At 42.0% G+C, this 24,758-nt stretch overlaps 1 protein-coding gene and 1 non-coding gene across 2 annotated transcripts in view; one reads left to right on the forward strand and one right to left on the reverse strand.

Moving 5' to 3' along the window:
- LOC126281509 (hemicentin-2-like) overlaps positions 1 to 24,758 on the forward strand; it is a 2,121,475-nt gene that overhangs the window by 1,220,702 nt on the left and 876,015 nt on the right. The gene's annotated exons all lie outside the window — the stretch shown is intronic.
- Positions 14,486 to 14,560, reverse strand: Trnas-cga (transfer RNA serine (anticodon CGA)). Its single transcript has one exon. It is a non-coding gene; the product is annotated as a tRNA-Ser (tRNA).

The following is a 24,758-nucleotide window of genomic DNA, read 5'->3' on the forward strand; positions in this document are numbered from 1 at the left end:
TTCCCCACTTTTGTCTCTAAAACGGTGCTTTACACAGTACCAGCAAAAATGAACCTTACATTTTAACAATCCGCTTACAAAATTTAACGTATTCAGGTTTTGGTAACGAATGTCTGATTAGGAAGTTATGAGAGAAATATATGTAAGTTTGAGAAAAGTAACAGGTACAACATTCTACCAGTGAGAAGAAGGAGAAGAGCAATTCGCGACACTATAATCGTACTTTCAACTAAAAAAGTATTTATCAGAATAATATCGCTTGGTTTTTTTTTTTTTTTTTTTTTTTTTTTTTTTTTTTTTTTTTTTTTCAAACTATGCCATTACAGTTCATAAAGGAGCTATCTCTTCTTTTCCGCATAAATATTGAAAAATGGTAACGGTACTGGTACTCATTTTACTAAAGTATTTATAGTTTTATATATATTAATTTCCATATTTTTCAATAACTTTCTTAAAATACGGAATCGTGGGAACTAAGAGTTCCATAATCACCAACAGCTTCTAAAAAAAAAAAATTACAACCCTCGTTTAACATAGGATACTTTTCACTTGCATTCGTGAGTGTTGCCCCCACAAAATTTGTTATTCCTGACTAACTTGAGAAGACTTTCCAGCCTGGAGAAAGGCATATATTCAGAAGCTGAGCGTGGCTCCTGCCAGGAAGAGATATCACACTATTCGTGGGTCCACTGGTAGTACCGATTTTCCACGCATCCCCCAGCCAACCGTCCCTGCCGACCCCGCCATTCTCGCATTGTCATTTGCTGAACTGTGTTCACAATCCCAGCGCTAAGTGAAATAATGTTAATGGTGAATATGTGACATAAATATTTCTTAACATTTCGACAAATGCTTTTCAGACGATCCATTTATATGAACTGCGATTTTTGGAAGTTACTGCTGAGATGATCTATCAAGCACCACATCTACATCTACATCTACATCTACATGATTACTCACCAATTCACATTTAAGTGCTTGGCAGAGGGTTCATCGAACCACAATCATACTATCTCTCTACCATTCCACTCCCGAATGCACAAACACCCTAAATTCACTCCGATTATTTAAAGAATCGAACTGCCTAGTATAAAATAGTTACAAATTGTGTTTGAATTCGCTGAAAGACTCTAAGTTCTCTCATTATCAAACAATGGATGAGAATAGGCTGGGTAATTCGCACTGCGATTTAGGAAGAATTGGTTTTTCACGCTCCTCAATGTTTACGACATCATATCTCCTGAACTGTGTGACGTATAGCGGCATTATGTTGCTGGTACATATAGTGGTATATGTCGACACTTCCTGCAAAATATATTATGCAATGAGTTAGTAATAACGATGTAATAAGTTAAAACTTCATGCTGATGCTTAAATCTACTATATAAATAAAGAAAATGTAGTAAGCGATAAACTTTTCTCCTTCGCTTATTTCGTGTGTGTGTGTGTGTGTGTGTGTGTGTGTGTGTGTGTGTGTGTGTGTTCATGTGTGGGAGGTGCTAGCACCGAGGAAAAAAGCTTCTAAAGGTTAAAATTTCCTAATGTTTGTTGCAAGATGTTGACTGCTCCCATGCTCAAACACTGTGTCAGCATAAAACGGTTGGTATGTATGCTGCGAGTTAACCTTCCTCAAGACATATATAGCGCTTCTAACTGTAATAACTGGCTTATTGGTTAAAAGTTTAAGATCATAGCTTTTAACACTCTGACCCCCAGACTTTGCCTGCCTCCTCGAACTTCCAGAGGAGTCATTTTGACCTCTAACATGTAAGGAAAGTTTTCTGAACTATTATTCCGAAATTTTAAGCATTTATGATGATTTTTATGTTTGCAAGATTTATAGCAATTTGAGATACAGAATTGTAAATAAAAAGAACAGACACAAATTATATTATTTACTTATGTACAAACAAATTTAACTGAACCTGGTAATACCCAAACAAGTGCAAGCCAGTGACAGGCTTTTCTTTGTTCTAAATTAGTAAGAAATGTGTACGGAAATTTCAGCTACTTCATTGTTTTCACAATTGACATATCTGTACTCAGTTGCCTTTGTACATTTCCCACAAACCATCTTCTTACTAACACTGCACTTAGAAATAGTTTTACTACATTTGCAGAATTCGGGAACCTGACATTTAAGGCACTTCTGTGGCATTTCGTCTTCATCATCATTTTCATTCTTTTCATACTTCTCTGTGGTCATACGAGGAAAGCGATTCTTCAAATTGAGCGCATTCATCTGCAAGCTGCTGAGTAAAATGTCTTTTTTTTATCTTCTTCCCAGTAACAGCCCTAAATACTATACAAGCATTTACTCCTGCTAGATCAAGGATATTGTAGAAGGAGTGCACTGGACACCTTCTTAAGGAAGCCTTCACTGAATACTGGCTCGTCATTTTGTCTACTATGTCAACCCCAAAGTTTTGTGGTTCTAATAACATACAGTTTCTGGAGTTTTTTTCCTCTTTTGTGTTTATGACAACACTAGGATGAAAGGAAGACATTATTAGTATATTTTTTGCTTTCGTTATTGACACACTGTCAAGGAAATACCATCATGTTTTAAAAATTTTCTCGAATACAGAGCACTTTTCAAGAACTTTATAGCATATCGTATTTCTCTTCTTGCTCTCTTTACTGTTCCTAGAATGGAATTTGATTTTCCTTTCTATTTTTGGTTAGATCGAGTGAAGTGAAATAATTGCCTTTGCCCAGAAATGGATCCATAAGACGCATCACTACATAATCCAAAACCCTTTCGTCCCAGGATCGTGCAATATCCTTACCAAGGTAAGGGAAATCAGTGAATACATACTTGCTTTCAGCATCTACAGCTAGCAAGTATTTTTGCCCATGCTTGTCAGGGTTTGTAGCCATGATTTGTCTGAACCGACATCTAGTTTTATTTGTTATGTCACTTGCAGGTTTCTAACACATTGTACAGTTTTCCATGAATTGGTTCCAGACAGCAAAAAACCAATCCAAATTTATCATTCTGTAATCGTTCAGAGCGTGCAGACTTCTCGTCGGGCCTCAGGAATGTCATTATCTCACAGAATCTATTTCTACTCCTGGTTTCCACACAAAATGTTAAGCCCCAACAATCTGACCGTAAGCTGTGAGGGTCTGTACGCCGGCAACCACTCAAACCACGAGCATAAATAATTGCAACAAATGCTTCTAGTTCTTCCGTGGTCCTTGACTAGCTCTCATTTACTAGTTCTCTGTGTGCCTCTGTTATATTACATATCAATATATGTTTCATAGGATAATTGTCTATGAACAAGTGCCAAGCACTTGATACAATTTAATAACTTACTTTTCTCTTTGCATGTGCGGTAGGTCCAGAGATTCTCTCAAATATTGTGATTAGGAAGATTCCCAGTTTGTGAATTAAGCAGTGCTTTCACCCAGACTGTTCCATCAGGAGCTTTCAGCAGACAATGAAGTTCCCAGCTTGTGAATCAGGCAGTGCTTCTTCCACCCAGACTGTTCCATCAGGAGCTACTTCTTTAAGTCTTTCAGCAGACAATGAAGAAGCAGTCACTTGTTCTATACTCCAAGCAACAGGATCATCTCCTCTTCTGTTACATGATTCTTCTCGATCTATAGAGTACTAATAATGGAACAAATGTAGAAAAACCACCACAAAATCTAAATTAAGTACAGTAACATTATATACAGATAAGAATATGACAATTCTAAATTAGCAGCAATAATATTAATATACTTACTAGACTGTAAATTTCTATTATCTGTATCTTAAGAACCAGAATCATTAGTATTAAATGATTCACCTTCGCTCAATGTCTGTGGGGAAGAGACTTCCGCTGAATCGTCAGAATAAAGTTCGCGACCATCTGAATCACATTCCATAACTTTGTAACTACGCAAGAATCTCTTCATCTAGTAACGATTCATTTCAGTCTTCAGCTCACAGTCACCTATGAAAGATTCTTGCAAGGGAATGACGAAAAATGGTTAACCACGTCCACTGTTGTCATTTAATACGGCAGTAATATGAACGGGAGTAAAATATTGCACTACAGAGTAAAGCAGCCGAGGCTTGAGAATACATAAGATAAATGTATGACATAACTGTGATCAAAATTATACCTTTTCTCTAAAGGGGTCAATGTGACCCCTCTGGACGTTAAAAATAAAACTGGAAAAAGTGGCAATCACTTACGCGAAATACACTAAATTTTAATATAAAGAAATACATGCAAAATAAATAAATGTAACGAAAGTAAATGTCACTTGAAATATTCTTCAAAACATTAAAAATTGAAAAGGGTCATTTAGAAACTCTCTAGAAGTTCGTGTGTATGAGTAGATTATGACAGCATTTTGCATTTTTAAATTCGGTATCTGATTATGCGAGGAATTCAAAATAAAATTTTTGTTGCCTCTGGAAGCCATTAGGTAGGTATCCTCCAAGCGGGTTTCGGTGACCAGGTGGCCATGTTAGCCATTTAGTAGAATATTTGCTTTAATAGCGTAATAATAATAACAATAATAATAGTAATGGTTCGTATTGCAATACTTTAAAAATATTTCACACGTACAGTGTATTTCTACATCTGCATGGACATTCTGCAAGTCCCATTTAAGTGTTTGGCCGAGGATTCATCGAACCACCTTCACAATAACTCTCTTATTCCAGTCTAGTACAGCGCGCGAAAAAGCTAGCACCTACATCTTTCCGTGCGAACTCTGATTTCCCTTACTTTATTATGATGATCGTTTCCCCCAATGTTGGTCGGCGTTGGCAAAGTATTCTCGCTTTCGAAGGATAAAGATGGTGATTGAAATTTCGTGAGAAGATTCCGCCAAAACGAAAAACGTGTTTGTTTTAATAACGTCCACGCCAAATCCTGAATGAAATTTTCACTCTGCAGCAGAGTGTGCGCTGATTTGAACCTTCCTGGCAGATTGAAACTGTGTGCCGGTCCGAGACTCGACCTCAGTACCTTTGCCATTCGCGGGAATGTATTCTACCAACTCCGCTGCAGAGTGAAAATTTCATTCTGGAAACATCCCGCAGGCTGTGGTAAAGCCATGTCTCCTCAATATCCTTGCTTCCAGGAGTGCTAGTTCTGCAAGTTTAGTAGGAGAGCTTCTGTGAAGTTTGGAAGGTAGGAGACAAGCTACTGGCCAAAGTAAAGGTGTGAGGACGTGTCGTGAGTTGTTTTTGGGTAGGTCCGTTGATAGAGCACCTGACTGCAAAAAGCAAAGGTCCCGAGTTCGAGTCTCGGTCCGGCGCAGAATTTTAATGTGCCAAGAAGTTCCACCCCAAATCCTATATCATTTCAGTGGCACTCTTTCCTCTGCTTCGCGATAATGCAGAAAATGCAGCCTTTCTTTTCACTTTCTCCATGTACTCCGTTGCATTTTATGTGAAGGAACGTTTACCAAAATTGGATCTCTTGGAGTGTTACAGCTCCCGAGGATGAAGAGGTGAAGACTCCTTTCAAACAGATGCCACGCAGCACAAGCAGCCGGCAGAGTGCGGCGAGATTCCGACAAAGTGTGATAAAATCCCTCGGATCATAAACCGCTGGGGCGGAAGGCGTTGTAGCTCTTAAGTCGGGAAACCTTATTCCATCCTACAGAATTGCCGTACTAAGATTAAATCAGCATAACCCCAGCCACACGACGTAATAAAGACTGCCACCAGCTCGCCCAATAGGTACGGCCGTTAAAGTTAGAACAGCGCGCTACTGGATTTCCCGAGCGCATCAGATGAATTAGCCTTACGTCACAACTGGGATATTCCTTGCTACCCCTGCATCTGTTCATAATAAAGGAGCTCCGAAATTATTCACTTAGCTACGAAACCCTGAATCATTGTCTATCATATTTGTCTGAAAACGTTATAGAAGTTACAGTGAGTTAACCGTAGCCGTAGTGATTATGTTGCTTTCACAGTCTTTCCTTTGTAGAAATATCTCAAAAAACTGCGAAGTATATGCGTGGTTATTATGATTTTAGAACAGTGTCGCAAGTGTTGGGCATTATGAAGCGATAATTCTTTTTAGCTATTTAACAAACACTTTTTGCACAAGTTGCGAATTGGTCACACACTTTTTGGATAAAATCTGTAAAAGTCACTAATGACCCGTACTGATTTTTACCAAAGTTCCATCATTTTAACTAAAGGACGTAGGGTTGCATTTTGTTACTACTATAAAGATTAACTGACCCTGTGGACAGTCCACATGGGTCACTTGTCTACCTATTGTGTCTGAAGAACAGTGCGCGTTACCGGTGGAGTTATAGTAGCTTTTGGTTAAAGGGCCAAAGAGGCATAATTTTATATTTCGTTAATGCTGTACCGTTCTTAGGCGTTGTACAGACATAAAGTACACATCAACAAAGTTTGCAATGCAGCATGCGCAGGCAACACGGTGTTGAAATTAGCTTCATTTACTACTAATTCAAACACTATGCGATCGATCTCAATTCGAATGAAAAACGTAGGACTCAAGATTTCCACCGTAAAGGCTGTAATGAAACAGCAAATGAATAAACAAAGGTTGCACGTCCTAAAACATTAATAACTGCCCAGTCACTTTATTGTAACCATGTGTCAAAGTAACCACCTTTTGCAGTGTGGACCGCTGCTAGACGTGCAAGTAAGAGAGAATGACATTCTAAATGGTACCGATAGTGATGATGAATCATACCAACTCCAGAGCTGTTAGCAGCTGCTGTTAATTTCTTGGCTAAGTATCCAAGGCGCAGGCTGCCCGATTGTTGTGGTCCTACAGAGATTGGGTTTAAATCTGGGGTGTCTGGTGACCAGGGGAGTACGATAAACTCATCCTGGCGCTTTACGAACCACACGCGTACACTGCGAACTGTGTGACATTTTGCTTTGTCGTACTGGTACATGCTATCAACAGAGGAAATCAATCGTCATGTATGGGTTGCCATGGTCCCCAAAGATAGATGTATACTTGTGTTGACCCACTGTATCTTCCAGAATGACGAGATCACCCAGGGAATGCCACGGAAATGATCTCCAGACCATAACGCTCCCTCCACCAGTCTAGACTCTTCAGACGATTTTTGCTGGGAGTTGGATTTCAGTCCGATGTGGCATCATCATCATCATTGGGTTGTCTGCCTTGCGGCAGGTTTTGACTGCATAGCCCTCCATGCTTCTCGGTCTTCTGCGTTCCTCTTCATTGTTTGGTACACTTCTCGTGGGTTGCTGGCATCATCGAGCATCTGAAACCTTCTTCTGCCCTTCCATCCCTTTCCCGCAACGAAACCTTCAGTTGCCTCGACTAGAAAGCAATGTCTTCTTAGACTGTTGCTTATCCAGCTTAGTTTCCTGTGTTATTCACCGTCAGCAGCATCCTCTGTTCTTCTCCAAATCTCCTCAGTACTACTTCATTCCTGACTGTATCAGTCCAGCCGATTTCCTCCATTCTAGGCCATATCCACATTTCACAAGCTTCAATTCTCTTGTCATCCTCCTTTCTAAAAGTCCATGTTTCGGCCCCATATAAGGCGACACGCCATATTAAGCACTTAACCATTCGCTTCGTTAATTCCTTGTTTAAACAACTAGTCACGAGTCTTCTCTGCTTTTGAAATGCCTCTTTCGCCAGATCCATTCTCTCTTTGATATCTTGTGGGCAGACCGTGTCTTCTCTAACCCAACTTCCAAGATACTTGAGTGCTCTTACCTGTTCTATGATTTTCACTTTTCTTTTCTTTTCTTTATGCCTATTACCATGCTTTTGGTTTCCTTTTTATTAATTTTCATACCACATGCTGCACAGTCTTCATTCAGGTCATTCAGCATTTCAGTCAACGTCTCTTTATTTTCTGCGAGGATCGCCATGTCTTCAGCAAATCTTGTACATTCAATTTTCCGCCCACCTATCCTGACACCTCTTGTCCCGTCCAAACAGCTTTCCAGTACTTCCCCCAGATAATGTTAAATAGGATCGGTGAGAGACCACAGCTCTGTCTAACACCTCTCCCAATCTTGATGTCTTCAGGGATCCCATTACATATTCGTACCCGAGCTTCCTGATTCAGGTACAGATTTGCGATCAATCCTCTCTCCTTCCACTTTACTACCTTTTTTCAAGATATCTAACAGTTTATCTCACTGCACTCTATCAAAGACCTTTTTGAGGCCTATGAAGACAGCATACACTTCTTTGCCCTTTTATACGTATATTTCGCCGATGGTTTTTAGAAATCCAGTGGCATCTCGTGTTCCCTTCCCCCTTATGAAACCATATTGTTCTTCACCAAGGGTTCCTTCCAGCGTTCCATATAGCCTCCTATTCAGAATTCGAAGAACTACCTTTGCTGTCTGCGATATTAGGCTTATTATCATGTGGTCTTCACACTTTTAGGATTATTAGCCTTTGTGATTGGGACTATTATACTTATGAGACTGACTTCTGGCCATTCCCCTTTGTCATAGATGTAGTTGCAAAGACAGGTCAACTCATTTTCGCCAGTTTCTTTTAAACTCTTTTAGATTTACGTTATAATGTCATCTACACCAAACGCCTTGTTGTTTTTAGTTTATCCAAGTACCTTATTTACATCTGAACCTAAGATAAAATCTCCTTTTTCATCTTCATTTACTGATTCTTCCTCCTCCATCTGCAGATCGGAAGTTCCTTGATCGACTTCATAGAGAGTTTCAATATATTCTTTCCATCTATTCTGAACAGCCTGTGTGTGACTTAGAAGAGTTCCATCTTTCCCTTCTATCTCCATTTTTTTTTTGTTCTTCCTTGGGTGAAACACTATTTCCTTGGCTACTAGATACATCTGTTCGTACTTGCCTTCTGCCTCCAGTGTCTCAATTTCTGACCAGATTTCTCTCGTCCATTTTTCCCTGGCCTCATCAGTTACTCTTCTTAGTTCATTGTACCGTTCTCTGTATTGCCTTTTTCCTTCAACAGTTTGTGCGTTTTTCCATTTTCTGCTTTCTTCTATCTTCGAGATCATGTCATCGGTAATCCATGTTTTTCTGCTCCGCTTCCCTTTCATCAGACCAACAACATCTTTACTGGTTGCTTTCAGGGTGTCTCTGAACTGATTCCACTGTTCATTTATGCCCTCTGTCTTTTCTCTGATTTTCCGTATGTCTCGGATCTCTTCTTCAAGATTTTTGGTTATTTCTTCTTCTTTAGAGCTTCCAAGTTAGATTTGTCTTTCACTTTACCGACCAACATTCTTTCCAATCTAACCTCCACATCTGCTACAACGAAGCTGTGGTCAGAGTTAATATCTGCTCCTGGATAAGCCTTGGCATTTCTCACGCATGTCCGGATCTACTCTGTATTAGTATGAAATCAATCTGGTATCTGCTGTTGTCTATATTCGATGTCCATCTGTACTACCCTCTTCTGTGACCTTCAAAAAGTGTGTTTCCAACTACCAGTTTTTCTTTAGAAAATCTGACCTTTCTCGCACCTCTTTCGTAACTGTTACCCAATCCAAACTTTCCAACCACATCTCTGTCTTTCCCTTCGCCAAACACGGCATTCCAATCACCCATTACCATGACGCATTCCTTTTTCTTCTCTCTCCCCAGTAGTGATTCAATTCTACTGTAGCACTCTTCAATCTCATTGTCACTGCGTGAACTGGTTGGTTTGTAGACCTGAGTATGAACTACATCTTCATTGTGTCCTTTCAGTCTCAACATCATCAATCTGCTATTTATGTATTCGACCTTCATTATCATTGTTTTTACCTCCTTCTTTATCATGCTAGCTACTCCATTCATTCCGTTTCTTCCCTCGGATGAATAAAATAGCTTGTAGTCATCACTCTGTAACACGCCATTGCCTCCCCACCAGCCACCCACTCTGGGTCATACGATGTTTTCAGTCACTCACTCTGAGTCAGACACTGCAGTTTCCTGTTGGCCCGTGGGAGGTATTTGATTTCCCTCTTTCCGTACATATCTGGAAGGCGTGAGGCGTTCCCCGATCCGCCACATGGAGCCGTGCCCTCTAGGGCTTTCAGGCTCCCCAGAGCAGAGCATAAAATGTGACTCATCTGCAAAGGCTACCTGACGACACTCAGTGGACGCACAGTTGTAGTACCGGTGTGCAAATTCCAGACTTCGTTGACGATGAACAGCAGTCAAAATGGGTGCATGAAACAGGCACCTGCTGCCGGTGCCTATAAGCGTCAACGTTGTCTGAACGGCCGTTGAGGATACACTGTTGGAAACCCTTTGTTCAACTGGACGGTCAGTTGCTCAAGAGGTGCACGCTCGTTTACCAGTACACATCTCTGCAGCCGTCGTGCGTCCCTATCACCTACGACCCGTGGTGCAACACATTTTCATCGGCCTAGGTTTTAGACAGCTCCATTTGGTCATGCAGTATGTACTTTAATCACGGCGGCACACGAACAGTTTACAGGCATAGGCGTTCAGAAATGCCTCACCGTTGTAGCGAAGAGCAAATCTAATGCCTTTTTGCACATCACATCAATCGCTCCGATTCAGCAATACGACAATGACTGCACGACTGCAAAGTTGTGGCCTTCCCCACTCCCCCTTCCCCCAGCCATCGGCACCTGTTATACACCGTCCGGTGCCAGTGCTGCCACCTGCCGTCTGGATATGGTCTTATATGTTGACGTCGAACGAAGGCGATAAACGTGACTGAGCCATGTGCTACTTGAAACTTCATGGCAGATTAAAACTGTGTGCCGGACCGAGACTTGAGATCGGGACCTTAGCCTTTCGCGGGCAAGTGCACTACCAACTGAGATACATAAGCACAACTCACGCCCCGTCTTCACAGCTTTACTTCTCCCAGTACCTCGTCTCCTACCTTCCAAACTTTACAAAAGTTCTCCTGCGAACCTCCGCGATATCCTTTCTTCCAGGTTCACAGGAGAGCTTCTGTAAAGTTTGGAGGATAGGAGTCGAAATACTGGCAGAAGTAAATCTGTGAAGACGGGGCATGAGTCGTCCTAGGGTAGCTCATTTGGTAGAGCACTTGCCCGCGAAAGTCCCGAGCTCGAGTCTTGGTACGGCACACAGTTTTAATCTGCCAGGAAGTTTCATATCAGCGCACACTCCGCTACAAAGGGCAAATCTCCTTCTGGCATGTGCGACTTAATTTGCCAGATACATTCAGCAGCGAAAATTAGAAACAGATGGAAACTGAGTGACTTTCACAGGGTGCAAGAGGGTGAAACTTAACAAAAACGTTTTGTAAGTCTGAAATCCCTGGGCTAGCAGGACAGAGTGGATGAGGTTATATTTGTGGGAAGTGGCCAAAATAAGTTACTGTCAGTTGCAGTCAAACTTTATTTGTTAAAACACACAGTCACACAAGCTAGAATCAAAACACTCAAGGTTTTAATGAAAGACCTCCTTTGATTAATTTACATCAGCTGAAGGCCACATCGAAATTCCAAGGCACAAGGCCTAAGCAAGGAATTGAGGTACAGGAGTTCTTCTAGAGGTTTCAATATTTGTCTTCAATATAAATAGGCTGAACGCCTTGGTTTAAATCCATCCCACACAACTTGGCTGAGTGTCACACATTAATCAAGAACAGTGAGACAAAGATTTTCAATGTTCAATCTAAATAAGCTGAAAACTTGGCTAAAGGTCGCATATAAACCAAACAATTTAACAGATTAAGGCCTAGGAAGAAGAGTTTTCAGTCTGAAAAGGCTGAAGGCCTTATCTTAAAACATTTCGTTTAAAAATCGGTTGAAACCTCATAGTAAAGAATAGTATTCTTATGACTTTTTTAATTTAAGAGAGTTTAAAACTCGGCTGAAGGCCACACACCATGCAGAAAACAATTTTACGGCTTAAGGACTATTTCAACTAAAATAGGATAAAGGCTTTATCCTAAAATGCTACACATAAAACTCGACTGAAGGCCACATAGCAAACAAGAAACAATAATTTTCTTTACAGCTTAAGGCCTAAGAAGAAAAGCCTTGATATTTTAATAAGCTAAAATTCGGCTGAAAGCCAATTTTAATAAGCTAAAACTCGGCTGAAAGCCACACAGAGTACTTAAGACTAAAAATGAAATCACGATGTAAAACACGCGCTGTGAAGGTTCCAAGGGTCGGTCTGGGAAGGTAACACTAACGCACGTTTAGGAGAGACAGCCAGTCAACCGACAACCTCTTAATCGGAAGGCAACACAATCTAGGGACGGTTCACGACCGACCGACGATCTGACGGATTTCCAATGGTCAGATCCAACTGCACTGACAATGGAAAATATCGGCCGATGAAGAGTAAACCAAGATACCAATAACTTCAAACTCGGTCTCACCAAGATCGAGGCATCAAACATCACTCACGACAAGTTCAATAGAATACCGAAATCACAATCACAACTGTCAAGTCACTAAGGGAGATGCATATTCTAGGCAACAAAACACACGACTTGTTATCACACGCGTCAACGGCTGAGGAAACAACAATCCACAAATAAGAAACAAATGGTAACAGTCGAGTTTTAAGAACAGGTAACTGATTACTCAACTTGAGGATCTTGCTCACACAGCTAGCGCCTCCAAATGCAAGAGTGCGTGCCCGCCGCCAAAAGCCCCGACCTGGCTTCGTGCTGTGGAGACTGCGTCGCTGCTCAGTTCCAGCGAACCAACGAGGTCCAACCACGTCCCAACTCGGAAAATGATGTTCGTTCCGAGGATCCTAGACGTCGTCGACTGAGACGACCGGCCGAGCAAACGACCAACGGCAGCCCGCTTTCGCCGACAGCGGTCCCGGCGAATACTAACACCATACGGACCCAAGTGTTGCTGGCTGCCAACTCTTCCCAACTGATACTGGTGTCAGTGCTCAGCAGACCACATGTCGCCATCCGACGACCAGCCGACCGAGCGACCAACGGCCTTCCGTGTGCGTCGACCACAGTCCCGGTGCGTACTTGCGTCGTGCGGACCTGCCTGCTACTGACTGCCAACTCGTCCGACAGCCGAGTGACGACGAACCCGACTCAGTCCACAGCTCAAAGGGTACTGAGACTCAGAGCCGACTGACTGACATGTGACTGTCTGCCTTCCGACTGACTCTGCCCACTCACTGCACCGACTCACCCCACCGACTCCGTCTACCGGCTCAGTCTTTCCTGTCAGAGCAAAACCCAGAAATACTCGCGCTCGCTCCACAGATAGTAACACGAACCTACTATCGATAACGCTGGTGCTACCACTCACGGATAGCAAAGGTTATCAACGATAGTGGCGCCAGAAGAAATTAACAGAAAATAAAAATGAAATATTCTCGCCGTTTCCGAATTACAGGAAGGACAGGTCTCAATCGCGAGCCACGCACGGCTCAAAGGGTGCTGTGTGTTCTCTTCCAACTGCTTCAAGTAATGTGATATTCACTTCGTATCGAGACATACTTGCAATAACACCTATAGTACACTCGGCACTACCCTAAGTACTGAGAGAAGGGTTGGGCGTTTGTGTTTCATTTTTTATTCTTATGTATGCGCACAGTTCTTAACATTTTCCCTGCTGTGTCCTCGTTCAGTATTTTAATTTTAATTTTTTGTACGTTTCTGTCTGTGTGAGTGAGCTTTCTGCAAGTGAGATGGGGTCTGGCAAAGATAGTTCAGGTGTAGTCTGAAGTTTGCTAGCTCGATACTCTGTAGCCTGAGAAAAGAAACGAAAGACGTGAGTGGCGAGTTTCTATCAGCGGCAGTTGGTTTGGTGGACCTCCCCACCACTGTCCTGAAATGGAAGGAGCAGGTGGCTATCGTCACTGCAGATCCAGCACTGCTCGAGGAGACGCTGGTAACAGAAGGGGGCTGGTGTACTTTGTTCAGTGCTATGAAATAAGAAACCATCCCCAACGAACTAAGTATGTGGAAACTTTCAGCAGGAATACAAATTAAAACACTTGTCATTGCAGATAATATTTTGTGTCAGTTGATAGTAGAACATTTCAGTTTGGTGGGGTGTTAATACAATAGCTGATACTGGGCGATACTTAGATCTTTTTTCAGTTGGTGATCCACTTCTTTCTTCAGGTTTCAGGAATTAGTTTTAGAACAGTGTGCGTTAGAGACAATTGAATTTTGAAGTGCGTGTGTTAACTTTAAAAGTTAATATCAAATAAATTAAATATAGTAATATAATAAAATATTTTATTTTGAGCGTGATGGTTTGTTCAGTGCTCAAGCACATGTTCTGGTGAGCAGTACTAGCGCCTAGGCCTCTGCAACGTATACCGCTTTTGCACTGACAGCAGCAGGGGAAGTATGATGTGCTTGGGTCACATTGTAATTTAAGGAAATGCTAGGTAGACATTAAGTTGGAAATATAAAAAAACCCGGCAGAGGTTTCCATCCCATTCATGGCTGTAATTTCACGACGATAACCGTGAAACTTGATGATGTGTCCAGAATGAGATTTTCACTCTGCAGCGGAGTGTGCGCTGATATGAAACTTCCTGGCAGATTAAAACTGTGTGCCCGACCGAGACTCTAACTCGGGACCTTTGCCTTTCGAGGGCAAGTGCTCTACCAACTGAGCTACCGAAGCACGACTCACACCCGGTACTCACAGCTTCACTTCTGCCAGTACTTCGTCTCCTACCTTCCAAACTTTACAGAAGCTCTCCTGCGAGACATGCAGAACTAGCACTCCTGAAAGAAAGGATATTGCGGAGACATGGCTTAGCCACAGCCTGGGGGATGTTTCCAGAATGAGATTTTCACTCTGCAGCGGAGTGTGCGCTGATATGAAACTTCCTGGCAGATTAAAACTGTGTGCCCGACCGAGACTCGAGGTCGAGTCTCGGTCGGACACACAGTTTTAATCTGCCAGGAAGTTTGATGATGTTCGTTATACGTAGTGACGTCTGTCAGAATTAGTCAATGAACGCCACACAATGGAAGGAAATGGCGTGTGCAGATATGAATGTTTACTTGCGGTCAGCTGACGGTGATTATATATGCCATCGATCCTCGGTCCGCCAAAGACCTCATGGTCCGTTGAACGATGTGCTTTACCAATCACAAAAATGTAATTTAAATGTTAGGAAGTGCTGTGTGCAGTTATCTTTAATGACTAAATTATTTCTCGTTGGTTTGCCATTATCATTTCCCACATGATAGGAGGAGGCCATTACGTAGTCGGTTGAGCAGTTGGTAACTGCATGACCATACTTTTATTGCCCAAAATATGTGTGATTGGTGTATAACTGTAAATGATTCGGTTTGTAAGGTTGCTTAAAGCAGGTAAAATGTTAGGTTGCGGTAGCGCAATCACACCCTATCCCCCGTGCACATTGATTTCAGAAAAAAGAAAAAGAGAGTCCATAGTTAACGTTAGGACTAAATAAATTAATATAATAGAGTTAGGTACATGGCATTGATACATTAGAGTTCACATTCACGTCATGGAATACTTTAGTGAACCACATTTGAGCATGGACACCTGGGTCGCATGTAATGATGGTGAAAAATGTAATATTATAATGTCACAATACAAATGTTAATGGTCGGATAAAAGAGCTAAAAAATAAAGTTTTGAATGATTTTGACAGCGAGAATTTGTCAGTGTAACTAAATCAGTAGCAGGTTCATTTTTCCTGGCATGTTAGTTTGACCTGATCAAGAGTTTAAGTTAACGGACGAAAGGTCCTCCATTGAATATCCCTGGCAATGATTCTGGCACGGTAAAAGTAGATACAGTGTGGTTCAAGGAACATTGCCGTCTCAGGTTGCAAAGTTAGAATAATAGCGTTTATCTACTGCACAAAGGACAATAGGAAACAAAATCAAAGCTGTTGATAGAAAACTAATTTTTGAATTACCGCATAGCAGAGGCCATATTTGGACCTGTGCTAGTTTACAAATTTAACGTCGCACCAGAAGAGGGAGATGTTGTATGAATGTACCTGTAAGAACTTATTATGAAGTAGGGTACATTATTTACAAAAGCCAGGTCATATACCTGAGAGTTCTTCGTTTCCCCTGAGATATATGTAGGAGGGCCGAAATGTAGCCTCAAGTTAAAGATCTTAGCCGATAACATACGGATATGTAGCTGAAGCTTCTCCGAACCTTTTTTTTTTTTTTTGTGTCTCCTCTTAGAGACCAACCTGCGAGTTCCCCACACGTCACAGGCCGCGGTAGCACAGATAATCTGAGAATATATTTCAGTGTGTTGTCCTGTAGTCGGGCACGCATCTTCGTAGTTCCATACGCGGCTGACGTGCGTGGCCGACGGTCATTTCGCGCACTTTCCGCCACTTAAGGCGCAGCCGTTGAACCAACGTTGTCTACGGCCTCTTCCATCGATGCGTGTTCACCTGTCAGTGGCAAAGATATAAGAGCAAGGGAAATCTCTAATTATGCTATCAACTCTGTCAGAAGGGGAGCAGCCTATCGATGACATCAACTCTGTCAGAAGGGAGTGGAGGAATAAGTAGAATTTCAGGGGTCCTCCTGCTCGTATTTTAGGTACATGTGGTAATATTACCCCTTTTTCAGCTGCATCAGGGTGCGGAATACAATGGAGATGGAAAAGGTGAATCTGAAGATCACATAGTCTTTTAAAATATTCTCACCCTGTGTGTTGCTCAAAATTCATGTTGCGGACTCCATTGGTGGGAGTATCAAAAGTGGAAGCAGTCGGACTAACACTGTATGAATCGAAGCCACGGAGTGGCCTCACGGTCAGAGACCCCATGTCACGGATTACGTGGCACCTCCCGTCGGTGGTTCGAGTCCTCCCTCGAGCGTGGGTTTGTGTGTGTTTTACTCTGAGTAGTGTGTAAGTCTATGGACCGATGACCTCAGCAGTTTGGTCACTTAGGAGTTAACACACATTTAAACATTTTAACATTTGAAGTGTTTCATTTTAGTTGAAAACTTAGTAGGAAAACTGCAGAGCGCAGAAAACAAAATAGGAAGTCAAAGCTGGACTTTGTAAAAAATTTTAAACTGGCTTTCAGACGAAACAGATATTTCTGGTCACATAATTAGCGATTCATAAGAATAGCATCAATGAATTGCCTAACGAGTGTTGGTACCTTTATGTATAGGGGCTGGACAAGAATCTTACACCGGAGTAACAGCACATTACCACGCTCAATACGACGTAGGAACAAATTCACATTAGAAACAGGTTCCAGTCTTTCCACAATCGATAAATGTAGTTCCTGTGTGGCGTTCAGGGGAATCTTATATCATTCTTCCTGCAAAATAATGGAAAGTTCAGGCAACGACGATGGAACCAGATGGAGCTGAAGCATCCTTTCTTCCAAAGCAGATCACAAAATCTCAATAAAATTGAAATATGATGACTTTGGTGACCAGGGGATATGAGACAATTTATCCTCGTGCTCAGAAAAAACAGTGCTTGATCATGCGAGCTGTGTGAACAGCGCTCATATTGGAACCCAGCATCATCATGGGGAGACAACTACTATACCATGAGATAGGTCCCTTCAGCCAAAATGGTCATATAATCCTCCGCAGTAACGTGAACTTACAGTGTAACGATGGGTTTCATAGAATACCACGATACGGCTGCCAAAATCATCATCGAACCCCCGACATGATTAGCTATAGGGACGTACGCTCTGCCGGAAGCTGGAAACAATGTGGAACATGACTCATTCGACCAAATGACTTTCTTCTATTGTTCCACACTCCAAATGTTATGGCTTTGGCACCATGATTTCCAGTTAGTGGAATTTGCATCACTGATGTGTGGGTTTGAAATTCCAGCTCACCGTGCAATTCCCAATTTATGGAGCTCTCTTCGTATTAGTTTGGCACTGCCGCTTTTTTTGCGTCCCAGTCCTGTTCAAGGACCGTCGATACACACATTGGTCCACATTGTGACATAATGAAGCAGCAAGAAGTATGTTGTGCAAATAATTTTCACATGGATGCCATTACAGTGCGTTCATTTAAGAAATACTGTAGAATGAACTTGTTCACCCTGATTATAAGCTAACTGTTAACGGTAGGAGTGCATGGTCTACTGCATGACTAAATCGAATCTGTAACTTGAGCATACAATCGGTATAATTTGTATAAGTCCATACATCTTCGGTTATGCCAAAGTTATCCACTTATTTGTTAATATCAACGTTGATTGGAATTGTAAAATTACTGAAAGATAGTATTTATGATCCATAGGCTCCTGCTAATGTCTGAGGTGAAAGGCAACTTTTGTCAGCAAATATTTATTAGTGGCAATTACTTGATTCACGCCAGAATAAATGTAGTTTTCCTACGTCTGACAAATGACGTCTTATACGATGTGATTCAGCTGCTTCTGAAGATGTTTTACGCAACCAGCAATGACATATCTGGCCGTCAAAAACTACGTGTAAGGTTTTCATATTGTTTCGCTCGCTACCAAGAATTGCTAGCCCTTGAGAAAAAATTAACTTATCTTTTTGTTGGAAATTTAATGTAGTTAAATTTTGTACCGCCATACTTTTTCGGTGGAAGCCACAGTTTTGGAGCTATACCCATACACTCATCCCCACCACTCAGAATTTTTAGTATGTTGTTCATGACAGTTCCCCCTACCACTGTACTAAAATTTCTGACTATACGTGCTATTTCCGATATTCAACCTCTTCGGTCTCTGTTAATTGGGCTATTAGACAAGAGCATAGTCGGCTATTTCGTTATCTTTATTAATTTAAATGTGCTCGTGGGCGTAATGAAAGAAAAATGACTTTTGTAAGAGTTACGCTAAAACTAATTACTTGACGGTTTGATCCACACTTAACTCTTATAAGCACAGTAGTTTCATAGTGAAAAGATCTCACAAATACAACGATGTAATTGTTAATTTCTACTGGTAATATTCAAAGATGTGTTCGATAAAATTTACGTAAAAGTCAGTTTTACAACTGACGCGCGCTCGAATAAGCCGGTGGTGTAATAAGGGAAGCCAATGAAGGCAGAGAAAGTAGAATTTGGGAAATAATTCGAGCCGTCGTAAATTTCTCTACAGTGAAAACCTTGATCGGTGGAGACTGGGTGCGGGAGTGAGGTGCATTTGAAGATCACATTGGTACCTTTCTCTTGAAACCTGGAAAGTTACTCTCTCTAGCGGACAATGTATGGCAGTACAGAATTTAATTACATTAATTTTCCTCCAAATTGTCCTGTTCATTATTCCTGAAAGATTAATAGTTCTCGAGTAGTTAGTGAAAGAATATGAAAATCTCGTGTGTGGTTTTTGCTGACCAGATACAGAATTGCGGGTTGCATAAAACGACATCGGTAGGGGCAGCTGAATCACCTTGTGGAATCCTTAGCTCCCCCCCCCTCCCCCCCCCTCCCCCCCCCCCTGCTGCACCATTTGAAGGAATGTTACGATCTCCATTCCGCTGTCGTTCTTTATCCAATCATGGTACTAAATCACCTTTCAGACACTGTATGTTGCAGAGGAAAGTGATTTAACTTTCAGACCTCGCGACAAATGCCATGGGTGCCGCCCAAGTCTGGAGCAAGAAAGCCAGTAGCCATCAGGCGGGGCGGAGGGAGCTATTCCGCAGTTTGGCGGGCCGAGAGGCAACTGGAAACTTGCTGAAGCGCCGGGGCCGTTTTAATTCGTCGCCGTCCTTTTTAATGACAGGGGCTGTTAAAACTCGAGGGGATACACTGTTAGCGGCAAACAGCCCTCGGAATGCAGCGGGGCTCGCCCTCTGCCCCTTCGCCTCCGCCATTCTGCCGCCGTAAAAGGGAAGCGAGGGTGCGGACCCGGGGTGGCGGCCAGATCGCAAGGGGCCGCGCCCGAGAAAGAGAGACAGCGGCAACTTGCTGGTTGACTCGCGAAAGGCGACCCAAAGGGAGGACCAACTTCCCGGCTTGTGTTCATAACGGGACGGGAAGGGAACGGCGCGTGGATGCTGTAAACAAAGACATTGCAGCTACCGTCACGGTAATGAAAATCACCAAGTGTCACCGGCACACAACTCTTCTCACGTTCTTCCTTTTTTCTATAACTTTAGAAGATTGCTCCGTAATGTAATGAGCGGAAGTTTGCGTAAAGTCCAAGGAAATGCGAAGTTTTGTCAGGAGGTCAACTGGAGAGCAGTATTTATTTCTTATAGGCTATGTAGCACGAGCTCGAACTGCTTTTTCTTCCGTATCAGAGAATCGTACAGTAACGCTAATTGAAACTTTATCAAATGTATACAGTCATACACAAACCGATTTCTGCTTTTGGACCAATCAAGTACCCTGACCCACGACGCGAATCCTGGCATAAACGATCCAAATTGGTTTGTGCGAATGTTTGCATTTTATGCATCAGGGAAATGACATTTGATAAAACTGATGACAACAGGTACAGATGCCGTACATTCAAGACATATTTTGGGAGGGGTAAAAATAATTAAGATATCTGGCCACGTTGAAAGTCTTATATTTCCGTTTCAAATCTGGACTTCAATAATAATATGGGAAGGTAGGGGAGCGAGGGGCTTGTTGTAACAGTTTTCATGAAAACTAACATATCTTGAGATCCATTGATGAAATTGCTTCTAAATAAAGATGGATGGATGCTGTAACTCTTACTCTACCAAATCAAGCAAAAATACCTTAACTATAGGTCACTATTTTACAATCAATTATTTGCTAGAAGTAGTGCGGTGTTAGAACTTACCTCGTGCTTGGGGCAAGTTGTAACGTCTACCGTGGCAAGTACTAACGACAAACATTGTTTCATTAATGTACCATATTCGAGAAGCATTAAACTGATATTTTTGGAGAAGTCGTTGAAAAAATGGTTCAAACGGCTCTGAGCACTATGGGACTTAACATCGGAGTTCATTAGTCCCCTAGAACTTAGAATTACTTAAACCTAATAACCTAAGGACATCACACACATCCATACCTGAGGCACGATTCGAACCAGTGACCATAGAAGTCGCGTGGTTCCAGCCTGAAGCGCCTAGAACCGCTCGGCCACCGCGGCCGGTGAAGTCGTTGAAATATTGCAGAGAATGAATTAACGTTAGCCTTATTGAACAACGTCGCTCGACTTAAAGACGTCGCTTCTGGTGTCCTTAAAGATAACTATGGATTTCTGTTCATAATATTTTGGAACCAGTCAGTTCCAGCCATGTTACTTTGATGCCAAGAAGGAGGAATATTTTTTAGCATTAAGCTGCACACCGCATTAGTAAGCTAGTTCCCTTTCTTCTATAGGAATTAGTCCAGAATATATTTCGGCGCACTTGAGTAGATAAGAAGCCATCTCACCCTCTTCTTCTGCAGTAAATACTTGTCTTGGCTTAACATAACCAAGTCTTAAACATTCATTATTCTTCTTGTATCTATAAAGAGTGACGTGTATAATCCGAAAGTCTGACTAGCTTTCTGAATGCTGCATTTTTTTTTTCTACAACTCCCTGCCGCTAACTCGTACACATCTTGGCTTTGTGTTGCCCGCTCTGACTTTCTTTTAGACACCCTCATTCTAGAAGAAAGGAAAAAAAGTAGGTATCTTCATCATAACGTCGTGAATGTTGTAACACGATACAACAAGCCCCGGGATTTTGTTAGAACCAACCCCATGGTATGATTTTTAACATTTATCAAGATAACTATTCAAACAATTTAGGATTCTGAAAAACTGTTACACATTATCAGAGATGGATCAATTTGAATATAAAGAAGATATAAATAGTTTGCAATTAGCCGATAATAATAACGCAAACCAAAACATTAAGGCAGTACAATTTTATATTACCTGGCAAAAGTGAAGCGCGTACACACTTCCGCTCACTTCGCCGGCCGGCGGGACACTGGCTACGGAAACACGATGTGGCGCGATTTATAGGTCAAATCGAGTCAAAGAAATACGATAATAAAGTTTAAGATCCTAGTGAAAAGAGCCTGTTATAAACAAGCCCCTCGCTCCCCTACTATTAATCAGAACTCAGGGAGAAGTTGTGATCTAAATGCCAATGGATTTATTCACCCTTAAAATCACAAGAAAACATAAATGACTAGAGAAACGTCAAACAAAAATTTTTGGTTAGTCAAACGCTTTCACTAACATGGGGTCTGTGGTGGATAAAGTGATCAGCTGGGGATCGACACACGACACTAACCGGAACACTAATCGCTTTATCTGACTTCATACAAGTGAATCCGGGATATGGCACAAAAACTACGTCACCATCAAGCATCTATACTCCAGCATTCCAAAAAGAAAAATATGGTTCGAAAGAACGGGGTGCTGTGAAACATATATTGGAGCCATACGCCACAGCAGCGAATACCTTACCCTCCGGCTGGTCAGGGGAGCACACCAAGATGTGTTCGGCGACTGAAGTCATGGACGGCCACAATCTTTTATTAATGTCGCACCCCCGTAAAATGCAAGTACGCCTTCTCGAGTTTGGTTAATTCGGAAGGCAGGTTCTTTCCTATGAACCTCTGAAGCCCCGGGGAATTCCGCTGAACAGGTGGACCCGTTTGCTGGTCTGTCAAACCACTTTGACTCCGTGCCATGACTATGAGTGACGGAATATGTCAAATGTTTAGACGGCCGACTCAAGACAAATAAGTACACCCACCCATCACTCATTGTGTGCGTGGTGCTAGAAGCAGTACCTCTGATGGTTCAGAAGGTGACTGGCACAGGCTCTAGGTGGCACACTAGCAAAGGACACAAGCCTCACTGGTTAGGTAGAGACCTGCAGTTCTTTACTAGCGAAGCGCCACTACAGGAGAGATTTTCTCTTTCTGTTCGCTTTCCTCCTCAGCTCTTAGACTTCTCCCTATTTATCACAAGCCAATCACGAGTTGGAGCGTGGCATTCGAAGCTCGGAGAGTGCTCCTTGCTCTGCGTACACCGATTTCACGAATCAGAGACTTTAAATTTAATTGGGGAAAAAGAAAAAAAAGAAAAAGATTCAGCTTTGTGGCCTCTTTCCCACACAATTACGCAGTGTCTTTTGCTAACATGACCAGGATGGAACCACTGCCTTCAATAAAAAGCTACTCATCTCCCCTGCTGTGTCCATTTCAAAATTTCCAAGGAACGGCCGTAAACTCTATAAAAGCTTCATGCTTTCACAAATATATTTTGTAACAGAGTGTGGACGTCTAGGTACCAGTGATCTCTCCCACAGAAATTCGCAGAACGCTCAGAGTTGTCTTGTCGGCTGCCTGCCAAACAAGGGACCATCCTCTGCCAGTCTACAATGCGCTTTCCATTGCAGCGGTGACTTCTCAGCGCTAGCCAGTCTATCTGGACGCAACTGCCATCCGACCGGCGCTAACCAATGTGCCTGCAAAGTTCTATCTCAGAACTCGGCCGACCGGAAATGTTTCCACCGAGGTTCCGCAGAAAAAACGAGCTTCCCTCGGCCCATTGATTTTTACTGCATTCGTTTAAATCGGCACCCTATTCCTTTCAACGCAGGCCAAGCTTACCGTTATTCCTTCCCTAGAGCACACAAGCATGAGCATTAAGTATTGCCCACCATTTCATCATGATGTATGGAGTCAAATCCAAATAAAGATCATATTCCTTAAGAACACGAAGCAGCACAACTCCAAATTACAAGTGAGAGTGCCCAGAAATTTCTCAACCTCTTGCGAAACTGATGTAATATTCAAGTAACTCATGTCAAATTACATGAAATACGGTGAGCAGGCATTATACAGGGTGCTGGGTTATAGTTAGAGACGTTGCGATCATTAGTACCTTTATATGTACCCACTTCAGAGTGTTGTTTGTTATTTCTCTGCGTCTACCAAATGATTCAAATGGCTCTGAGCACTATGGGACTTAACTTCTAAGGTCATCAGTCCCCTAGAACTTATAACTACTTAAACCTAACTAACCTAAGGACATCACACACATCCATGCCCGAGGTACGATTCGAACCTGCGACCCTAGCGATCACGCGGTTCCAGACTGTAGCGCCTTTAACCGTTTGGCTGTGTCTAACAGAGTTCCCACAAACACAAGATATAATTTACTACCTGATGTTTTCTGTACGGTCATAATTGTGTCATGAAGTGGGCTATGTCTCTTAGTATAGACTATCTGTTTTCTGTCCATGGGTCCGCACATCAGTGCTAACCAGTACTTGGCTTTGTGTGGTCATTGTCAGAAACACACAGTGACATTACAGTAAATAAACACAGTGGTGACTAAGGAAAATGCATCACAGTATGAATGACCTCAAGATGGTTGTGGGCACATTATTAAATATTTCAGCTTGTCTGCCTGAAATATCCCAATAAAAACTTACACTAAACCAACCGATGTGTCCTCATTCCCAGTTGCAATAACACTGTTGTCAACTAATACCTTACATGCTGTCCAGGGAAAATAATAATTAAGGACTTGCTTGCGCCACGCATAATCAGTGGTACTTAGCAGCCAGAATCAAACTATAATGTTTAGTCCTCAAATGAAGAAAATACTGATGCAACATTGTTCAGGACACTGTCCACTGCCATCAGTAGAACTGTATATCCCTGAATCTCGTTACATTTAATGTTATAACGTTGATGTAGTTAACCCTATTAAGGCTCATTGTTTGTTACTAGAGGAAGATTGATATTAAAACCTATGAAAATACAAATATCCTATCCAAAGCTTCACCTGTCAGGTTTCTGTAATTAGGTGATTTTGATGAGTTAAATGAGATCTATCATATATAATGTGCTATAGCGTTTATGAAAATAGTAAGCCCTGACGCAAATAAAAGAACAGGAACAAATAAAGAAAAT

Source organism: Schistocerca gregaria, chromosome 7 (assembly GCF_023897955.1).
Source record: "Schistocerca gregaria isolate iqSchGreg1 chromosome 7, iqSchGreg1.2, whole genome shotgun sequence".
Classification (NCBI taxonomy): Eukaryota; Metazoa; Arthropoda; class Insecta; order Orthoptera; family Acrididae; genus Schistocerca; species Schistocerca gregaria.